At 41.0% G+C, this 22,339-nt stretch overlaps 1 protein-coding gene and 1 non-coding gene across 3 annotated transcripts in view; one reads left to right on the plus strand and one right to left on the minus strand.

The window, feature by feature from the left end:
• The window catches only part of SRGAP1 (SLIT-ROBO Rho GTPase activating protein 1), a 295,080-nt gene that overhangs the window by 209,609 nt on the left and 63,132 nt on the right, over positions 1-22,339 (minus strand). The gene's annotated exons all lie outside the window — the stretch shown is intronic.
• Positions 15,846-15,978, plus strand: LOC122686334. The gene has a single exon (XR_006338710.1). It is a non-coding gene; the product is annotated as a U11 spliceosomal RNA (small nuclear RNA).

Genomic DNA, 22,339 nt, shown 5'->3' on the forward strand with positions numbered 1-22,339 from the left:
CATTGTGTTGTGTTAGTCACTTCAGTCGTGTCCAGCTCTTTGTGACCCTGTGACCTGTAGCCCACAGGCTCCTCTGTCCATGAGATTTCTCAGGCAAGAATACCAGAGTGGGTTGTCATTTCCTTCTTGAAAGGATCTTCCCGACCCAGGGATCGAACCTCTGTCTTCTGCATTGGCAGGTGGATTCTTTACCACTGAACCATGAGAGAAGCTCCTCTATAGGACTAGCGTTCTTTCTTACTTAAAAACAAAAGGGGGAGGGGGGTGGAAATACACTGCCTATGTAAATGCAGTGGGATTAATTTAGAGTCATAAACCAGTCCATTGGCAACTGATTATCAGTAAGAAGCATGCAAGTATAAACAAAAAGCATTTCATAAAGAGAACAAATTAGACACTTATGAAAAACTCAGCTGGTTATATTCATCTTCAAAGGTAAAAAATAGCATTACAATACCTGAAAGTGCTTGTCTATTAGCCTAGTGCCATATGTGGCTTTTTCATTGGTGATACTCCTGACAGTTCCTGAATTTGTCCCTTCTTATCTCAAGGACTATAATCATTTTTTCCATGAATGCAATCCCAAACCATTTGTTCAGTCACTTCCAACAAAAGTAAGGTACTTTGATTTCTTTCTTCAGTGACACTAAAAAGTTAGTAACCTATTTCCTCAAACTAATCAGAGACTCTTATCCTTCCAGTCCTACCTGCATTCACAACTAAAAAGAGAGCAAAGTGACATCTAACATTTATAGAACTCTGAACAGAAAGGGCGAGGGCCTCATAATTTGCATTTTGGGTGTTCTGAAGTGCCTATGCCTTGTCATCTCAACTTGGAGGATTGCTTTTTCCTCTCAAGCACTTTAGATATTTAACATTTCACTCTGAAAAAGAAAAAAAAATGATTTGAATAAAGAGGAGGGGTTTCAGGACCTCCCGCCTCCCTTGAATGATAGGATTTTCTGTCATTTCTCCATGGAAGTATAATGAACTGGTCAATAATTATTATGGAAGTTCATTATTAAATTGATCTTTTTAACTGTCTCTGGAAAGGTGTCCAATGCTATTGGAAATGAAGCCAATAAGTCCACCTGTTACACTGTGCCAAAGCTGTTGAAAACTGGGACTATTACTGTAACATATAGCAGTCCTCAAGATATGGTTTTTGTTTTTTACTGTCGTTTTTTGGCTGCTCCAGGTCTTAGCTGCGACACGCAGGACCTTCAAACTTCATTGTGGCACGCAAATCCTTAGCTGATCAAACCCAGGCCCCTAGCACTGGGACTGTGGAGTCTTAGCTACTGGACCACCAGGGAAGTCCCAAGACACAGTTTTAAAAAAAAAGAAGAAAGAAACTATTGGATTGCCATGGTTTTCACTTAGTGTCCTTTAGGAAGAGCATGAGCAATTTTCATAGTGCAGTCATCCAGAAGAAGGGGAAGTTTGGAATTGACAATGATTCACCTGAGGAGGAGAGGGGAGGAAGGAAGAAACTCTGCAATGCCCAGGCCCCACCCTGGACCAATTATAGCAGAATCCTTGGGAACAAAGCCCAGGTATTTTATTTTTGGAAGTCTTCCCTTCCCATGTGATTCTCATGTGCAACTGGGGATAGATTGTAAGGGGGTATTGTCATGTAGGTCAGAGTGTATTATTTTAAAGTTTCATTTAACAAAAACTTAAAGAGCAATGGCAAATGATCTAACTCATTTGATACTCATTACAACTTTATACAGTGGATCCAAATTTCGGTCACATTTGAGAGACGAGGAAACTGAAGCAGATGCTGAGGCAATTCATCAAAGATCCCACAAACAACGAAAATGGTAGAACCAGGATTTCCATCCATGTCATCTGGCTCCTAACCCCAGGCTCTTAACTGCTGTGCTGGCCTGATTCTCCCAGAGATAATTCAACTACAATAAAATACACAGACCTGAGGCATTCAGTTCAATGAGTTTTGACAACTGTATACACCATGTAACTACCACCCCAAACAAGATTTCAAAAACACTTTCATGGTTTTGAGATTCATCCTTGTTGCATTATGAGTAGTTCTGTCTCTCTCTGTCTCAGAAGGTCATGGTAGAATGAATACACTGAAATTTGTTTATACATCAGTCACCTGGTTCATGAACATTTTATATTCACTGTTTATATTTCTTGGCTATTATGAATAAGGCTGCTATGAATACTCTTGATTCAATCTGAGAATCTGTTGTTTTCTCTTGGTTAAATGTATAGGAATGAAATTGCTCAATCATATGGTAGATATACATTTAACTTTATAAGAAAATGTTAAACTATTTTCCAAAGTGGTTGTACCATTGCATACTCCCATCAGCAATGCATATCCTGCTGCTGCTAAGTCACTTCAGTTGTGTCCGACTCTGTGCAACCCCATAGACGGCAGCCCATCAGGCTCCCCCGTCCCTGGGATTCTCCAGGCAAGAACACTGGAGTGGGTTGCCATTTCCTTCTCCAATGCGTGAAAGTGAACAGTGAAAGTGAAGTTGCTCAGTCGTGTCTGACTCGTAGCGACCCCATGGACTGCAGCCTGCCGGGCTCCTCCGTCCATGGGATTTTCCAGGCAAGAGCACTGGAGTGGGGTGCCATCACCTTCTCCAGCATAACCTAGAGCGCCTCATATGAAAAGGAGGCTGCAGTTTTCATAGTGTAGTCATCCAGAAGAAGGGGAGGTTTGGAATTTGACAATGATTCACTGTTGGATCAGAAAGAAAGGAAAAGAAAAAGAGAACCTAACCACCACCACAGGTGTTCACCCTACAGGAGCACGTTTACAGGTAGGCACTTGGAAACACTGGTTCTGTTGGACATCAAGGCAGACAAAACAAAAGAGGGGAGAAAGCCCACTATATCCACAGCACACTCCTCACTGGAAGATTCACAGTGAACCCCAGAATATTACATACTCACTGGCTCTAAGAAGTCCAGTAATAAATTAACAGTAAGGAAATCAGTAAACTGAATAGTCATGGTAAACCCAGCTGATCAAGGGTCCTCCAGTTCTCTAAGAAATACAAAGCCAGTTATGGTGTTCCCAACATTCTTGTGTTTGGGAGACACAGTTCAGAGCATTACCTCCGTCTGAAAACAATGGGTCTGAGTTCATGGAGGAGATGATACGCTATACAGGTCTGGCTAGATAGAAAGGTTTTAGACTTCCAGGAATGGATGGGGAGAGCAGAAAGACTCTCATTCTGGACTGAGGATGGAATATAAACCAAAGAACAAATAAGAAGTATGAAGGGCATAAATGAAAATGCTGTCAAGAGGACTACTGGGTCACTCTGACCGAGTTACGACATAGTGGGGTCAGACACAGGGAATCTGCAGTTTCCCATGTAAACACGAGGATGTGGTCTATATACACTGGATGGCCAGCCTGCTGGTGGGCCAACAGTAGAAGGGTAGCAATCAGTCTGTCAACGAATATTTACCAAGTACCTAATCTGGGCCAGCCAGGGACTGCACTAGGCATCAGGGTATAGTGATAATCTGCCAGACAGCATCTGCTCTCGGGGACCCTGCATTTTGGAAGGGGTGTGCAGCTCCTTACAAAGACCAAATTCTAGAACTCTAGAATAAAAATGGATGACCATCCAAAGTCCCCTGAGCCTAAGAGCAGAATCTATTCAAGAATTCCCAAAGAAAATAACAACTGAGATATAGAAATGAAATATGTACATATTTAGTTATCGATATCTCTTTACTATGTATTTGGGGCACAGAAAGTAGGGTGTGTTGAGAGGAAGAGTCTGAGGTATTGGAAAAAATATCCCTGTAGAGATGCTTGGGAAACAGGATCAAGTTTTAGATGAGAAGTTTGGGCTCATTCAAATGCAATATGACAAACGGAATAACTTCAATTCTGACATCTCTTTTATTCAAATCAGATGAAAACCATGATGTGAGACTCTGTAAATAAATTAAAACATAAGCTTTACCCCCAAAGAAGGCAGAGCTCAGTCTCAGGAGGTGGACAAAGTTGGTCCAAATCCCAACTGGACCACTTGCAACCTGGGTGACCTGGAACAAAGAATTTAATCTTGCTCTGAGCCTCACTCTTCTCATGTCTAAAACTGGGGTCACTCTACTCACACCCCCCTCCCAGGGCTGGTATGAAGTCTGAATGACATCAAATGGCCCAGTGCCCAACACACAGCACCAGCTCAGCAACGCTTAGCCATTATTACTATTATTTTTACCCCCCAAATCCACATAACTTGCTAAGAGATTAAATTAGAAGGATTTTTGAACATCAAAAATGTCTACATAATTGATGATGTGAAGAAGAGAGAATTACAGTCCTTAAACCACTGGCACAATATCCAAGGACTGTGCATATACTTTATCCAATACTTTTTAGAATATGAAATAAAATTGGATTTAGAGGAGAAAATGAAAGAGAAATCCTTCGGAAACAGGCCTAGCTGTGGTCCTCCTCCATCCAAACTGATTTTTCACTTGCCACAAGGCGCCATCTTACCAACGCACCTTGTGCTTCATATAAAAATTATTTTTACTCCTTTCCTTCCCCCTTAACTTTCCTCCATTCTCTTTTCTCCCTTGCTTGGATTTCTCTGCTTTGGAAACTAACATGCTGGTGACTGTGAAAAGTCAGTAACATAAATTCTCAGTAAATGTTAGCACTTTGCTCAGTTTTTCTTTTGCTGTAACACTTCCTTGTAAAATTTGAATTCTAGGACAGAGTGACATGATGATGTCACTTATACATTTTAATTTCAGCACTGCAGGGATATCCTAAGTGGCATAATTTTAATAATGAAGCTTTTTAATGTATGCAAATATTTGCAATTTTTCCTCCTCTAATTTAACTTAAAGCTCATAAAAATGTAGATGCTATACATCTCACTTATTCTTCCAAATGACCATGAAATAAAAACATAAAGGCCTAGCATTCAACTGCCTTGGTGAGAGACTAAGTCATTGATTTGCTGCTGTTTAGTCGCTAAGTTGTGTCTGACTCTTGTGATCTCATGCACTGTAGACCATCAGGCTCCTCTGTCCATGCAGTTTTCCAGACAAGAATACTGGAGTGCATTGCCATTTCCTTCTCCAGGGGATCTTTCTGATGCAGGTATCGAACCCACATCTCCTGCGTTGGCAGGCAGATTCTTCACTGCTAAGCCACCAGGGAAACCCTAGTCATTGATACTGGAAGTTAATAGTTCATAATAAAGAATGGTGTCGTCAACAGATGCACCTTGAATATGAATGCTGGTATGATATGCATCTAAAGCAGTCTATCTTTGATTCTATGCTAGGGAAAGTGGGCCGTTTAATCATGCAAGAGCTTCTGTGGCTAAATCAAGATCCAGGCGAGAATCACACCTACTTCAAATCATCTGTTCCTGTAAGCATTGTGGACACACAGGATAACATCAAGCGCGGTGACAGTCACCCCTACTATACCATGTCAAACTGATACTATTCAAGAGCTATAAATAGCCTTCAACCAGATGGCATGGCTTGGCTCAAGTTCTTAACTCATTTTTTTAAACAAAAGTTTTAAAATAAATCATTCCTTATTTCAATCACTCATTTAGCAAAGGTTTATCACTCCAGTACTATATGCCAGGCACTTGGAAGGGTTGTGCCTAAAGGTGACAGATCTCTTAAAGACCTTTGTACATTTTATAAGTTGGTTCTCAAGGAGCAAGCTACAAAACAACCAAGTGACCCTCAAGAGGATGGTCCTTCTGGGACTTCTCCAGAGTGCTCCCTCCTCAATAAGGGGAGGCACCGTCCAAAAAGTAAAGTCAAGAGAGCTCCTAGTCATTTAAGCCATAAAGGGCCTTAAGGCAGGAATTCACTCAGTCCTGTAATCTTTGGTTATCAGAATGACTGTAAATATTCCTTCTGAAAATCATATAATACATCAGCTATTGCTTCTCCAAAAAAAAAAAAAAAAAAAAATTGCTCATGTGACACCTAACTTAGAGGATCTACTAAAATATGGAGGCAGGGAACTCAGCATAATCATGAAAAGTTATACAGAGCATCTATTTGTAATCTGCCTAACTCTTGATCAAATGCAGTACAAAGTTGGTGTTGGCAGTGTCATATTCAATAGAAACCCAAGTCATCTATAACTCAGACCAAAAGAAAGATGATACCCACTTTCTCTGAGGCTTAATCAGAAGAATCTAACCAACTGCAGAACTTCAGAAGTAGCATTAACATGGCAACAAAAAAATCTCAAGACAAAGGAGCTCATCCTGCTATAGAGCTCAATCTTTTGTTTGGCAACATATTAAAGTTGTATAAATGTTTCTTTTCAAGTCACCAATTAGCTAAGTTCCTTTTTTTTTTTTTTAAGGATTCTTTTTTTTTTCCCCTTTATTTATTTATTTATTTTTTCAGTGGGTTTTGTCATACATTGATATGAATCAGCCATAGAGTTACACGGATTCCCCATCCCGATCCCCCCTCTCACCAATTAGCTAAGTTCCTTAAGAGTCAATGGTATATACTGTAGTCTTTTTTTAAGTGACTTCCCGCTGAAATGAACAAAATTTTGACAGCCATCTTGTATACTTGTATAAAATGAAAACACTCAAAGGAGACTATTATCAAAGTGTCTTACTTAGTCTAATAAGGGAGGAAATTATCTTGATTATATTATGCAATAAAGATCTGTATTTGGAGGTAGGTAATTTTGATTAGAGAGACAGAATGAGGCCAGCTATTAAACACCATCTTAATTATGTACAAAAGAAGCTATAATCTCAAATTTTTCTTTCCTATATAAACTCATGTGAAATTTCTTTGATACGACTGGATAAAAATATGAAGAGAGAACTATTTTCTTATCTAAAACATTCCTTATATTTAAAAACACCAAATTAAAATACAAAACTATGAAAAAATCTTTGGAAGTCTTTATAAAATGATGTTGTAAGTATGGGAGAATACATAGTAACATGAATAAGATATATAAATATACCTCTATCTATATGCCTATATTATATGTAGAGAAAAAAGTATGTTACCAAAACAGTGGCACTGTTTGATCCATCTTAGGAAGATGATACCTATTGGCACAAGTGAAAGACTGATAGGGTATTTGAAAATGTTAAGTGTTTACCTCTGAGTGACAGATTAGCATTTTAGTTTATGAATTGGTCAATATACAACTTTAGACTCGAGTAGATGCGTCTTCAAGAAGGGTAACGGCAAATGCAATGCAGACCAAGGCCCTAGAGCAGAGGTCATCAAATGTTCTAATACTGACCACCGGTTACCCTGTGGGTTACCCTAGATGACCTGCTTTCTAAACAGTAACTCACTGAAGTCTGTCGAGTCCCACAGCTCAGATCAAAGGTTAACCTCAATGACATCAGTGAGAGGAGTAGGTACTGTGTGCTTAATTCCTCAGTCATGTCAGACTCTGCCACACCATGGACTATAGCCTGCTAGGCTCCTTGTTCATGGGATTTTCCGGGCAAGAAGTTTGGAGTGGGTTGCCATTTCCTTCTCCAGGGGATCTTCCCGACCCAGGGATCAAACCCAGGTCTCCTGCACTGCAGGTGGATTCTTTACTTGCTGAGTCATCAGGGAAGCCCTGGAGTAGACACAGAGGAAGTTCTAGATGATCCAGGAAGTCTTCAGTGAAGTATCAATCAGGTGACTAATCTTAGAGTACATGCCCCCTTTGAGTCATTCCACAGATCTACTCCTGTGATTGACTACAAAGCCGTTCATTCATTCATCAAGCACTGAGTGAGTCCCTACCAAGCTCTGTACTACTGGGGCTGAGTATAAAAGAGAAGTGATGGTGTTTCTTCCCTCCCGAGAACTTGTGGTGCGTTAGAGAGGCAAGTAAACAGAGTCTGCCATGCAACACGTGCCCAGCGTATCTCAGGAGCACAGAGAAGGGGCGCCTACCAAGAGTCTGATGTTGCTGGAAGGTGAAGGATGGCTTCGAGGTGCTGACAGCTGAGCCTGGAAAAGCAGGTTGGGTAGGATCCTGGAGGCCTCTCTGGCCTGGTCCACTCTGATAAAGAACTCAGACTTTAATTGTGTAGATGATGAAGAGGATTTGAAAGATTTTCCTGGTGAAGTAACATTCTAGGCAAAGAGAAACTTCATTCACTTCTTGGCATCTCTAATGCAAAAACACTTTGTAACCCATAATGCTACTGAAATACTTATTGGTTACTATTTATTGTTACTACTCTTGTTTGATACTTATTGATACTACTATCCTCTTTTATTCCCTGGGCATTTGCTCTAGGATGATGAACGGAATATTATCAGTTAAAATTCTCCCACAAATACTTTATTCTAAATTAAGAGATCAAATTTCTTAGGTCAATCAGTTTTTTATTTCATCTATAGTACACAGTGAATGAAAGGTTGCAACTTGCTAAAGAAGTCTAAAACGAAGCTAAGATATTCCCAAACAAGTATGAAAGAGTCTATCTATCATAACCAAGAATGTTATTTCTCTTAGAAAGGCCTATAAAAACCAGAGGTGCAATGTCTGATGAATACAGCAGATGAATCAGAGGGACTTCCCAGGTGGTCCAACAGTTAAGACTTTGCCTTCCAATGCAGGGGGTGTGAGTCTGATCCCTGGTCCAGGAGCTAAGATCCCACATGCCTCAAGGCCTCAAAACCAAAACATAAAACAGAAGCAATACTGAAACGAATTTAATAAAGATTTTAAAGTGAAATGTTAGCCACTCAGTCATGTCTGACTCTTAGCAATCCCATCCATAAGCAGCCAGGTTCCTCTGTCCATGGAATTCTCAAGGCAAGAAAACTGGAGTGGGTTGCCATTCCCTTCTCCAGGGGATCTTCCCAACCCAGGGATCGAACCTAGGTCTCCTGCATTGCAGGCAGATTCCTTACCATCTGAGCTACCAGGGAAGCTCTGAAAAATGGTCCACATTAAAAGAAAAAAAAAATCAATTCAGATACTCAGCAAGGCTTCTTCCTTCAATGATTCGCTGATGTTCATTAAATGCTTTCTATGTACCAGGCACCATGCTAGATGGTGTACAAAATAGACTTTTATGGGCCTCGCAGAGTTTGCATTCCAGGAAAAAGAGAAAGATATTAACACCTATGCAAATATATAAATAAAACTGTATAAGTGCTATGAAGGAAAAGCAAGGAATTATATTATTTAAGAAAATATAAAAGGGAAATCTAAGTCTGTTTTAGCAGGGGTGTGTGTGTCTGTGTGTGGATGAGTGGAGGGGGAATACACACAGCTTCTTTAAGGAAGTATCATTTAAGCTAAAATCTGAATGACATGTGGGGCAAGAGGAGGCAGTATTTCAGGAACAGCCTGTGCAAAGGCCCAGGAAGGGAAGGCAACAGGAATTAAATTCCATCTTCAAAGAATTAAAAGATGCCCATGGGGGTGGGGTGGAGAGAGAAAGTTAGAGATGGGACTAGAGATATGAGCAAGGCCTGCTCATTCATGTCCTTTGGTCATATTACAGATTTATCCTAAAAGCAATAATCATTTTTAAAAGAGACTTTGAAGGGTTTTAAACTTGAGGCTTCCAAGTCAGCTGGTTGCAGAGTGGATGGTGGACTGGAAGAGGACCAGAACCAATGCACTGAGGAGGCTATGACAAGACTCAAGGAGAAAACTGCTGGAAACCATGACTGGGGTGGTTGTGATGGAGATGGAGAGAACTGAACAGACTCCAGAGACATTTCAGAGGTAAAACTGGCAGGTGTGGAGATGGAGTGGTCATGGTGGTAAACCAGAGGGAGGTGTCAAAGGTGACTCCCAATTTCTGGCTTGTCCAACCAGATAGATGGACCACCACTCAGTGAGACAGGGAAGAGGTCTGAGTGTGTGAGGACATAGCACCTGTCCATGTGTAATTGGAGGCACATCTGAGACATCAAGAGATGACAAGTAGGTACCCACCTACGTAATAAAGAGTTCTTCTCCGTATTAAATTGTTTTTACTTTCATGCCAGTGCTGCTCCTCTTCACGATGTCTTTCCCATTTCAGTTAATGGATTTACATTCTCTGTTACTCAATCTCAAATCAAGATAACATCCATAATTCCTCTCTTCCTAACACCTCCATGCAACCCTCAGGAGTTCTCACCCAGCCTTAACTTCAAAATATGTCCTGAATTCAACTTTTCACCATCCTCTCTACCAACACCCTGGTCGAAGCCAGAACCATCTCTTAATTTCTGGAAGCCTCTAACTCATCTCTATGGCTCTGTTCTCATCACCTCCCCAGAGTCTATTCACACAGAAGCCAAAGGCATCTTTTAAAAGCATCAATCAAGTTGTGTTCATCCCCTAACAGCTCTCCCATGCCTTCCCATAAACTCTTAGTATTCTAAAGTCCTGTGCATACTGGTGGGTTTTCAGGCTGTGGGAGTCATAGCCCCTGCCTTCCTTATCTCTTCAAAACCTCTCTTGCTGCTCCATGGACCCTCCAAAATAGTCTCTGCCTCTGGAACACTGCCTTGGAAAGCTCCACTACACTTTTGCATGGATTGGTCCTTCACTCCCTTCAGGTTTCTGCTCAAAAATTACCCTCTTAAAGACTCAATTTCATTGCTTATTAAGGAAATACCAATGAAGACCACAATGGAATATTATCTTCTACCCAACAGACTGCCCCCAAATTAAGATGTCTTATAAAACCAAGTGGATCAACTCAATCACTTCTGGGTGGGAATGTAAACTATTACCACACCTTTGGAAAACAGTTTGGTATTATCATGTGAAGCTGAATGCTGACTGGCACAGGAATGTCATGGAGAAACTCCTATACATGGGCATTAAGAGGCATACACAAGGATGTTTAGCTGCACTGTTCAAAGAGCGAAAGGTTGGAAAACAATCCAAATGTCCATCCACCGGGCAATGAATCGATTGGTTTTGCACATTCACCCAACAACCATAATTCAGCTGTTAAAATGAATGAACGGCCGCTACATGCAGTGTGGACCAATGATAAGGCAAAAAGAATAAGCAAAATCAAATACTATGGTACTAGTGGATATAACTGTAAGTGGTAAGCCTTTTTTTAAAGGCAAGAAAACCTTATTTTAAAATTTAAGAAGTGGGTACTTCAAAAGACAAGCAGGTAGATGGGTTAGGACAGAGCATAGGAAGATGAACAGAATTGGTGACAGTTCTTAGATTAGAAGGTAGGGTCACAGGCGTTATGCTGTTGTGCTTTGTAACTTACAAACATGTCAGCAGGTATATATTAAATGTCAGGCAGTTTAAAATACAAAGTAATAACTGAAACAAAAGGGGCAAAGTTACTATTTTAGGTAACTTCTTAGTTTCTTTTTTCCTCACCATGAAAATGGCTACTTGCACCTCTTTTCTGGATTTTATTTGCCTTCATAGCACACATCATTCTCAAAGGTATACATGTGTATATACACACACACTGCCCACATTCATTTTCTTGCTTATTTTAAGCCTCTCCCACTAGAATGCAAGTTTCATACTGTGGAATCCTGGATGTTCTTGCCCACCAGAAGATCACCAAGACCTAGAAGAGTACTTGGCATACACTATAAATATTTAAGAAAGAAATGGCAAATGGATGAACAAATGGCCTAGATAGCACAAACAGAGCAAAAGGCATAAAAGATTTAAAGCATGGACTCAGCAGTCAGATACTGCTAGGCTAAAATTCAAGCTCTACTTAGTTTTAGCTGAGTGACCTTGAGTGGGCTACTTAGCTTTATTGGGTTTCAGTATCCTCACCTATAGAACCTATAGCGGGGATGGTTCTGATGACTAAAGCAAGAATTGAGCACTCTGTGCAGCAGAAAATTATTACTGTTACACAGTAACAATGTAATTTCCCCATAAAAGATGTCCCTCTTGGTGGTTGCAAAGCAATTTGAATTCTTTACGCAGTTTTTCTATGACCAATTTCCTCCACACCCAATTTTAAACTATGGACCAATTTGGAACCCTCTAGTTATTTCTGTGTTTGGTCAAACTAAAGAGATGTGCCAGGGAAATCTTACAGCCACCAAAACCTCCAGTGAAGGCAGCACAATATAATCTTGCATCTGCCCTAGCCACCAGCTCAGGAGATCAGCCAGATGTGAAGAGGAAAAATAGCACTCACTGTTTACTGAGGGTTTCTCTGTGAACAACTCAGACACCTCATCTGGCCCATTCTCCACAACTAGCTTGGAAAGTTGGTAGGTACAGGAATGCCAGAAAGCAGGCATATCGGAAACTGTCTTCAATTTTAGGCGTGAGGAGGTTCTGAAGTGGATGATATTCAGAGAGTAATTCACTGTTCTTGGGCTATCTACTGTAACACATCTTTTTAAAACCAAGCTAAAGCACAAAAAGTAGAATCTGTCTTTGACAGTCTAAATGATACCTTATTTTATAGTAGTAAAGAACCCAGATTTTATATAGGTTTTCATATGCAGAGTACATCATGAGAATGAACAGTATGAAAAGGCAAAAAGATAGGACACTGAAAGATGAACTCCCCAGGTTGGTAGGTGCCCAATATGCTACTGAAGATCAGTGGAGAAATAACTCCAGAAAGAAGGAAGGGACGGAGCCAAAGCAAAAACAACACCTGTTGTGGATGGGACTGGTGATAGAAGCAAGGTTCAATGCTGTAAAGAGCAATATTGCATAGGAACCTGGAATGTTAGGTCCATGAATCAAGGCAAATTGGAAGTGGTCAAACAGGAGATGACAAGAGTGAACATTGACATGCTAGGAATCAGCAAACTAAGATGGACTGGAATGGGTGAATTTAACTCAGATGACCATTATATCTATTACTGTGGGCAGGAATCCCTTAGAAGAAATGGAGTAGCCATCATGGTCAACAAGATTCTGAAATGCAGTACTTGGATGCAATCTCAAAAACAACAGAATGATCTCTGTTTGTTTCCAAGGCAAACATTCAATATCATGGTAATCCAAGTCTATGCCCCGACCAGTAACGCTGAAGAAGCTGAAGTTAAACAGTTCTATGAAGACCTACAAGACCTTCTAGGACTAACACCCCAAAAATGTCCTTTTCATTATAGGGGACTGCAGTGCAAAAGTAGGAAGTCAAGAAACACCTGGAGTAACAGTAAATTTGGCCTTGGAGTATGGAATGAAGCAGGGCAAAGGCTAATAGAGTTTTGCCAAGAGAATGCACTGGTCATAGCAAGCACCCTCTTCCAACAACACAAGAGAAGACTCTACACATGGACATCACCAGATGGTCAACACCAAAATCAGATTGATTATATTCTTTGCAGCCAAAGATGGAGAAGCTCTATACAGTCAGCAAAAACAAGACTGGGAGCTGACTGTGGCTCAGACCATGAACTCCCTATTGCCAAATTCAGACTGAAACTGAAGAAAGTGGAGAAAACCACTAGACCATTCAGGTATGACCTAAATTAAATCCCTTATGACTACACAGTGGAAGTGAGAAATAGATTTAAGGGACTAGATCTGATTGACAGAGAGCCTGATGAACTATGGACGGAGGTTCGAGACACTGTACAGGAGACAGGGATCAAGACCATCCCCATGGAAAAGAAGTGCAAAAAGGCAAAATGGTTGTCTGAGGGGGCCTTACAAATAGCTGTGAAACAAAGAGAAGTGAAAAGCAGAGGAGAAAAGGAAAGATATATCTATTTGAATGCAGAGATTCAAAGAATAGCCAAGAGAGATAAAAAAGCCTTCCTCAGGGTTCAATGCAATGAAATAGAGGAAAATAATAGAATGGGAAAGACTAGAGATCCCTTCAAGAAAATTAAAGATACCAAGGGAACATTCCACGCAAAGATGGGCTCGATAAAGGACAGAAATGGTATGGACCTAACAGAAGCAAGAGATATTAAGAAGAGGTGGCAAGAATACACAGAAGAACTGCACAAAAAAGACCTTCATGACTCAGATAATCACAATGGTGTGATCACTCACCTAGAGCCAGACATCCTGGAATGTGAAGTCAAGTGGGCCTTAGGAAGCATCACTATGAACAAAGCTAGCGGAGGTGATGGAATTCCAGTTGAGCTATTTCACATCCTGAAAGATGATGCTGTGAAAGTGCTGCACTCAGTATGCCAGCAAATTTGGAAAACTCAGCAGTGGCCACAGGACTGGAAAAGGTCAGTTTTCATCCCAATGCCAAAGAAAGGCAATGCCAAAGAATGCTCAATCTACTGCACAATTGCACTCATCTCACACGCTAGTAAAGTGATGCTTAAAATTCTCCAAACCAGGCTTCAGCAATACGTGAACCGTGAACTTCCAGATGTTCAAGCTGGTTGTAGAAAAGGCAGAAGAACCAGAGATCAAATTGTCAACATCTGCTGGATCATAGAAAAAGCAAGAGAGTTTCAGAAAAACATCTATTTCTGCTTTATTGACTATGCCAAAGCCTTTTACTGTCTGGATCATAATAAACTGTGGAAAATTCTGAAAGAGATGGGAATACCAGATCATGTGACCTGCCTCTTGAGAAATCTGTATGCAGGTCAGGAAGCAACAGTTAGAACTGGACATGGAACAACAGACTGGTTCCAAATAGGAAAAGGAGTACGTCAAGGCTGTATACTGTCACCCTGCTTATTTAACTTATATGCAGAGAACATCATGAGAAACGCTGGGCTGGAGGAAGCACAAGCTGGAATCAAGATTGCTGGGAGAAATATCAATAACCTCAGATACGCAGATGACACCACCCTTATGGCAGAAAGTGAAGAAGAACTAAAGAGCCTCTGGATGAAAGTGAAAGAGGAGAGTGAAAAAGTTGGCTTAAAGCTCAGCATTCAGAAAACTAAGATCATGTCATCCGGTCCCATCACTTCATTGCAAATAGATGGGGAAACAGTAGCAGACTTTATTTTGGGGGGCTCCAAAATCACTGCAGATGGTGACTGCAGCCATGAAATTAAAAGACGCTTACTCCTTGGCAGGAAAGTTATGACCAGCCTAGACAGCATGTTGAAAAGCAGAGACATTACTTTGGCAACAAAGGTCCATCTAGTCAAAGCTATGGTTTTTCCAGTGGTCATGTATGGATGTGAGAGTTGGACCATAAAGAGAGCTGAGTGCAGAAGAACTGATGCTTTTGAAGTGTGGTGTTGGAGAAGACTCTTGAGAGTCCCTTGGACTGCAAGGAGATCCAACCAGTCCATCCTAAAAGAGATCAGTCCTGGGTGTTCGTTGGAAGGACTGACGCTGAAGCTGAAACTCCAATCCTTTGGCCACCTGATGCGAAGAGCTGACTCATTTGAAGAGACCCGTATGCTGGGAAAGATTGAAGGTGGGAGAAGAAGGGGACGCCAGAGGATGAGATGGTTGGATGGCATCACCGACTCATTGGACATTAGTTTGAGTAAACAAGTGTTGGTGATGGACAGGGAGGCCTGGCGTGCTGCAGTCCATGTGGTCTCAAAGAGTCGGACATGACTGAGTGACTGAACTGAACTGAATTGAAAGAACCCAGGGCTTCCATTGCTGAGAAATCCATGCAAGAATTACCTCAACAGTGCTTACTCCAAAAGTCCAAATTCTACAAGGCTATTGGTTCACAGCTCTCTGGCACACACATAAACCTTTCAGTGAAGAGACCCACATTTTCCACCTGGATTTGAGCCGAGGACCAAGGGCATCCTTCTCCTAAGAAGAACCAAACCCATGTGGAGAGCGTCCTTCTGGGAGAATTGCTCCAGCACAGTTCAGGCTACAGATCTAGCGTACACTCCAAGGGTTCCAGTGGACTGGGAGAACTGCATATAAATAATAATGACTCATAGGGACTTCCCTGGAAGTCCAGTGGTTAAGAATCCACCCTGCAAAAAAGGGCTTCTGTCGTGAGTGGCACACGTAGGGCAGCTCGTTTGCTCTACGTGCGGAATCGACATCAAGAGATTTCGGAAGCATAATTTTTGCTAATGGGGCAGCTGGTGATCGTTGGTCCTGGCGCCCCCAAAAAAAAGAAAAAAAAAAAAAAAAAGAAAAAAAAAAAAGAAAAAAAAAAAGAATCCACCCTGCAATGCAGGGGATGTGGGTTCCACCTCTGGGCGAGGGGCTAAGACCCCACATGCCATGGAGCAACTAGCCCCATGTGCTGCAACTCTCGAGCCTGCGTGCTTGGAGCTCGTGAGCCACAACTCGAGAGCCATGTGCTGCAACTAGAGCGTCCACGTGCTGCAACGAAAGATCCTGCATGATGCAGCGAAGATCTTGCATGCCAATACTGAAGACTGATGCAAATAAATAAATTTTAAAAATTTTAAAATGACTCATAAAAAATAACAACCCTTTATCCAGCACTTACTCTGGATCAGACAGTATTTGCCCAAAGAGTTCTGCATATATTTGTTCATTTATCTGAAGGGTTTTACATATATTTCTACATAACTCCTCCATAGCATGGGTATAAAGCTTGTAATCTAGCTAAATTCCATTAAGTGAGAACAGAAAGTGAACCCAGAGCAGAGATCCCAAATGGTCCCCAGTAGTAAGAGACAGCAGCTCCCAATGGCCTGGTCTCCTGGTTTTGATCAATGGGGGTGCCCCCCTCCAACATCAAATGTTATTTCTGCAGAATTAACCAAATAGCAATAAATGAGAAGCAGGGGGAAAGAAAGCATACTTAATTCTTGTCCCATCCCACACCTTACTTCTCATCAAGTGTATGGACCTGCACACAATTCCCAGACCCATGTCACATCCCATGACCTTACATCATCCTGGGTACCCTACCCTCCTTCCTGGCTTTCACCACAACCAAAACCTGCTCTTGAAATTTCTTCCTGACTCGGTCAACTTCCTCTTGTCCCTCTCTACTAATAGCGCTCAGTACATGTTTCCTATAACTGCAATTACTGGTGTCATTTTATTTTGATCATCTTCCCTTTAAACTTCTAGCATCGTGAGACCACAGGTGACGTCTGCTTTCCCAGAGTCTATCAGAGAGCCAGATGGGCTGCTGCAGACCAGTGGCAAATGTTTACTGACTGAATGAACTAAGGAAACCATTGCTCCCAGTGAATGGCACATACATCTAAACAATGCCCTTGCAGGACCAGTGGGATGGAAGGATTAGAAAACGGAGGAGTCCCTGCACATATGGGGAGCTGCCTGATTAGTAATGAAGGACTTAGAAGAGACCCCTTTCTGGGAGCTTTGTTTCCAGCCCTAGAATTGAAACTTGCATTTTATTCAATGAGACAATAACCATCACGACCACCTATGACCAAGACTTGCATTTAATCCTTGGGACTTCTCACTTCATTAATACCCAAGTTTCTGAAAAGCTTTTGAAGCTTAATGAAAAGCTGCTCCGAACGTTTTGAGCAGAGTTTCTGTTCTGAGAGTTACTTTTTCTCTGCAGGGCAAATCACATTTGGTTTTCCTTTATCCTTCTGATAAATGCTGTTTAAAAGGCTGGAGGCATGGAAGGTGAAGAGAAAAAGATACATCAAGAAGTTGTTCATCAATATGGAATTTCTCTGCTCGCTTGTGTGACCTCAGCGTTTTTCACATTTCCACAGGTCTCCTTGGAGACGGTTGCTATGACCACTCAGTGTCCCCGGCAAAAAATCTTCAAAATGTGGATGGCTGCTTTTATTCTCTCTTTCATTGCCTCTTTATTAGCTGTTTTTCCCTCACACATAGTTTATTTCTTCATGAATGCAATCTGCTCATCATTTTTTTGTATTGTACAATATTTCACACAAACAGAAAACCCCCATTCTTTTGGTTCCTCTGGAAATGTCTTTGATTTGGACTATAATATTTGGCAGTCCATTAGGAATGCCATTTATACTTTTATGCTTCTTGATTCCCTGAAAATAAATTAATCATAGGGCAGTCGCTACCTCCTCTTTTCTCAGAAATACTGATCTGCGCTGGAAGAAACTGAACACCATTAGTAAAAATACCCAACCTGCCGATTCTTCTCATGTTACTTAAGTTAACAAGCTCTTGGCTTGGAATATCTCAAGATTCATTTTAGAGTGGATGCAATTTTTCTATTTCCCCCTTCAACTAAAGTTAATGTAAATACACCTTTATTTGATTATACACACATTACTCATATTTCAAATACCTAAAGGATTTCATGATGGCTGCTTCTTACATATCTATAAGAGGAAAAAGAACTTGGAATGCCAAGTAAACGGAAACAAAACCTAAGTATTGCACTAAGGATCCTGATCACTGGAGAAAGCGAAAACACAACATCTGAAAACAACCTCCGCATTCTACAAGCAAGGTGAGCTGCCTCACTAAAATCTAGACTCCCAATGAAAGATATACAATAGGCACTTCAGGGTCTTTCCAAAATCCTAATTAGGTAAAACCTGCAGAGAAGGGAACACATCGACAGAGAAATACACGCGCGCACACGCACACACACACACACAGGCAAATGGATCAAAGGGAATGGTTTCTCAGCAGAAACCTACAGAATTTTTTTTTTTTTTTTGATGTGGACAATTTTCAAAGTCTTTACTGAATGTGTTACAATATTGTTTCTGTTTTATCTTTTGGTTTTTCAGCCACTGGGCATGCGCCCTCTTAGTTCCCCGGCCAGGGATCGAACCTGCACCCTCTGCGTTGGAAGGTGAAATGTTAACCACTGGATCACCAGGGAAGTCCCTTGAAACCTGGAGAATGTTGCAACTCAAGGACAAGGACAAAAATTCAGAGGAGGAGATGTCTGAGCAGCCCGGATTACAATCATGTGAATCTGTGGCAGTGTGACACAGAGGCCTTTACTTAGCTCAAGTAATAGGTAAAAAATGTAAATCTCATTTCATGCGAGAAAAAAATAGTGCTACTTAAATTTAGGCTAGTAATTTTTAACAATATTATAGAAGCAGATTTTACACATGGTTAAACACTAGAAATTAATATCTCTGAATCTGTTTTAGACAATTTTCTTAAGATACAGGTTAAATCACGAGGAATCTGCAGAGCCTGTGAGTTTATAAATCAAGTGAGGTCACTGAAAACAAATAGCTAGAACTCACTAGATCATTCAATCAGGAACGCTTTTTGAACATTTACTCACTAAACACTATGGCTGGCACTGGGGACACAGAAGTGATTAAGACCTGGTCTTAACTACCTTTAAGGATTTGGTGGAAAACAAAGAACCATAAACAGATAATTACAATGTGATATAAGTACAATGACGGGCAGAAAACAGCATAATTCAGTCTTTAAAAAGGAACAAGTGTCTTGTATGAAAAATCATTTTATGAGAACGGCACTTTCATTGCTTCAGGTGCCAAGTACATTACTGTTGACACAAAATGCTGTTTATATAAAATGAACCTTCTAGCACAGGGGAAAGGTAAGGAAAAAAAATGACAACTACTAATTCTCAAACTGTCATGGCGAAAGACCATTTTTTCTTTTTACTTGAATCTGTCACAGACTGACACTTCTGTAAAAACAAACAAAAAACTATAAAAATAAAATAAAAATTCTAAATGCTAACTTTTAATTTTTGTGCTTGTTCAATGAAGGGGCAGTAAGACATTTCAGTGCATGGACAAGCACTGCAATGAAATATTACAGGTCCTAAGAGTACATATGGACAGGAGTTTGAGCAAATTCCAGGAGTTGGTGATGGACAGGGAAGCCTGGCGTGCTGCAGTCCATGGGGTCACGGTCACAAAGGGTCGGACATGACTGAGCAACTGAACTGAACTGAAGAGTATATAAGTTGCTGTCACATAGAAAGAAGTGATGGTGATCAGTTTATGGGGAGAGGATACAATTAATCTAACAAAAAATTTTATAGAAGATGTGACCCTTCAATTGGGTCTTAGAAAAATGGAGTAGGATTTGCCAGTAAAATGTAGTGAGGGGAGGAAAAAATGGCATTCCAGGTAGAAACAGAAACACATAGAGAAAGGAAAAGCAAGCATGTCTATATGATTGAGTAACAAGCGAAGGGAAAGGCCAGTCAAGAAGGATCTTATAAACTGAAGATCAGCTTTATGATTGCCCTGCCCTCCATTTGGTATAATTTCATATACAAGACAGAAAAGAAAGCAGTTGATTCTCTTCCTAAGTATTTAAAACACGGCCAGAAAACAATAATAGCTCCAGAGACAGCCACAAGTGAAGTTAATCCCTCTGAGTGGGCTTTATTTAAGATCACCCTGTATTTATATGACCTCTTTCTTTAGAGCTAGTATGCGGCTAATAAACCCTTGTCATAGTGTCTAAAATTGGAGACTACTAGAGAAAAATTCCCATCATGCCAGACCCAGAGCACTCTCAGAAGTGAGAGGTAGGGTTCACACTCCTCCCATCGGTTTTTGGTTTCATTTTGTTTTTGTTTCAACATCTCTCTTTGCAGTTCCAACTCTGAAGAGGGACAGGACAGTCCTCGTCCACAGGGTTATCATCCTGGGAGGACTGGATGAGCTCATACACTAAAGCATACTTGAGACTGCCTGCAAACTGCGGGTGATCAGTGAGTGTCACTGAGTTATTAGCATTATTACAAATAAATGGAAATGGATGGGCAGGTAATACTCCTCTTCTTCCAACTCCAGCAATGTCAGTCATACCAGCTTCCAAGAGTAGGATGAAGTAGGTTCCCTAAATTCTAACCCTGGACATCACCCACTATTTCCCCAACATCACTGGACACCTAAACATGTATTACAGGTGGAGAAAATAGAGCTAATTATAGGCCTCTGGGGTAAAATGACTAAGGAAAAATCAATAGAGAAGAGCTTATTTTCTGTCCTGATCCTACCTTAGTTATCCCTAAAATTAGAAGCCAGTAGTTTGGGGTTATTGAAAGACACTTCCTCTGCGAGAGGAAACCGGAATGAGACCAGACAGTTTAGGCAGGCTTTATTTAAGACATTTAGCACCTCTTAGCAATGTAAAGCAATGAGGGCGATGCTTAAATGTTTTAACATCTGAGATGGCTGTCCGGAGTTCACGGAGAGTCTGACAACAACTGGAGGCTGGAATCAGCACGGTGGTGCCTCCTCACGCAGAGGCTTAGCAAGGGGACATAGTAATTTTGGGTCAGGAATGTAAGTTTATCTTAATTTAGAAGCTGTAGAGTTAGGAGCAGCCAAATCAAGTGGAGTCTTTTCAGGGAGATCAGCCCAAGGCACAGCCGTCTAGACAAAACACCACCACTACATGGAGGGGTGCAGAGGTCCCCGCCTCCTGTATCAGCACGAATTCCAGAGATAGAACCAAGGCTGTCTTAGCTGATGCATGCACATCAGCGGCAACATGAAAGAATCTAGAGGCCGAAGCGTTCTGGGGACCTCCTGAAGGATGCTAAGGGCACTTGTGCAAAGTCATTCAGTTGGCTTTCAGTTTCTTAGATACAGTTATTTAACATTTTCCCCCTTATATTTCAAATTGATTGCCAAGTGTATTGTTTCTGAGACCTATTCCTTTCTCCTCTGTGCTCCAAACACTTCCACACATCTTCACCCGGTAGTTCAGGACAAATGGAAGACTTCTTTCACGTTGGAGGAGGCCCTTTAAGACCAGGATGGACTGACCTCTTTACTACTTCCACCTGCCAAAAGGCTGACCTACAGGAACTTAGTGTAAGCGTTGTCTCTTAAAAGCAAAATATTATTTTAGCTTTAACATCACTTGCAGAGAGACTATAAAAGCTCAAGAGATAATATTATTATGGAATCTATAACCCACAACGTCTCTACCCTACACCTGCTTTCACTATGTTTTACGCTCATAATTCTGCTTTGCCTCCATGTTCTATAGCCATTGGAGCCTGCCAGGTGGCACAGTAGCAAAGAATCCACCTGCCTAAAACCAGAGACTCAAGAGACACGGTTCTATCCCTAGGTCGGAAAGATCTCCTGGAGAAGGAAATGGCAACTCATTCCAGTATTCGTGCCTGAAAAAATTGACTTATGGCTATTACTAAAACACTGCTCTCAGGTTCTATGGGTCTTTTTTTTTTTTTTCTTAATGACAACAAACCATCATTTCAATATGTTTCAGAATACCCAGTATTACTGTATCTCTAAAGAGAAACATAGGCAGCAGCATCCCAGTGCTTACAAGTTAAAAATGGGGCAGAAAAGGATGGGAAAAGAATTGTGCCACCCTCTGTTCCTCCTGAATGCTAAACTTATTTAATTGAGCAGAGCCAGAAGGATAGTCAAATAAAGAAAACAGTAGTTTATATACTGGCGATGATGAGATGGTAAAGAACTCAAACAGAGGCACAGACATATTTAGTATAAATAACTGGGCAGCCAGGGATTGAAGACAACTTCCTGCTCATATCTGACAATACAAGACACCCATTCAGCAGCA

Source organism: Cervus elaphus, chromosome 3 (genome assembly GCF_910594005.1).
Source record: "Cervus elaphus chromosome 3, mCerEla1.1, whole genome shotgun sequence".
NCBI classification, from domain to species: domain Eukaryota; kingdom Metazoa; phylum Chordata; class Mammalia; order Artiodactyla; family Cervidae; genus Cervus; species Cervus elaphus.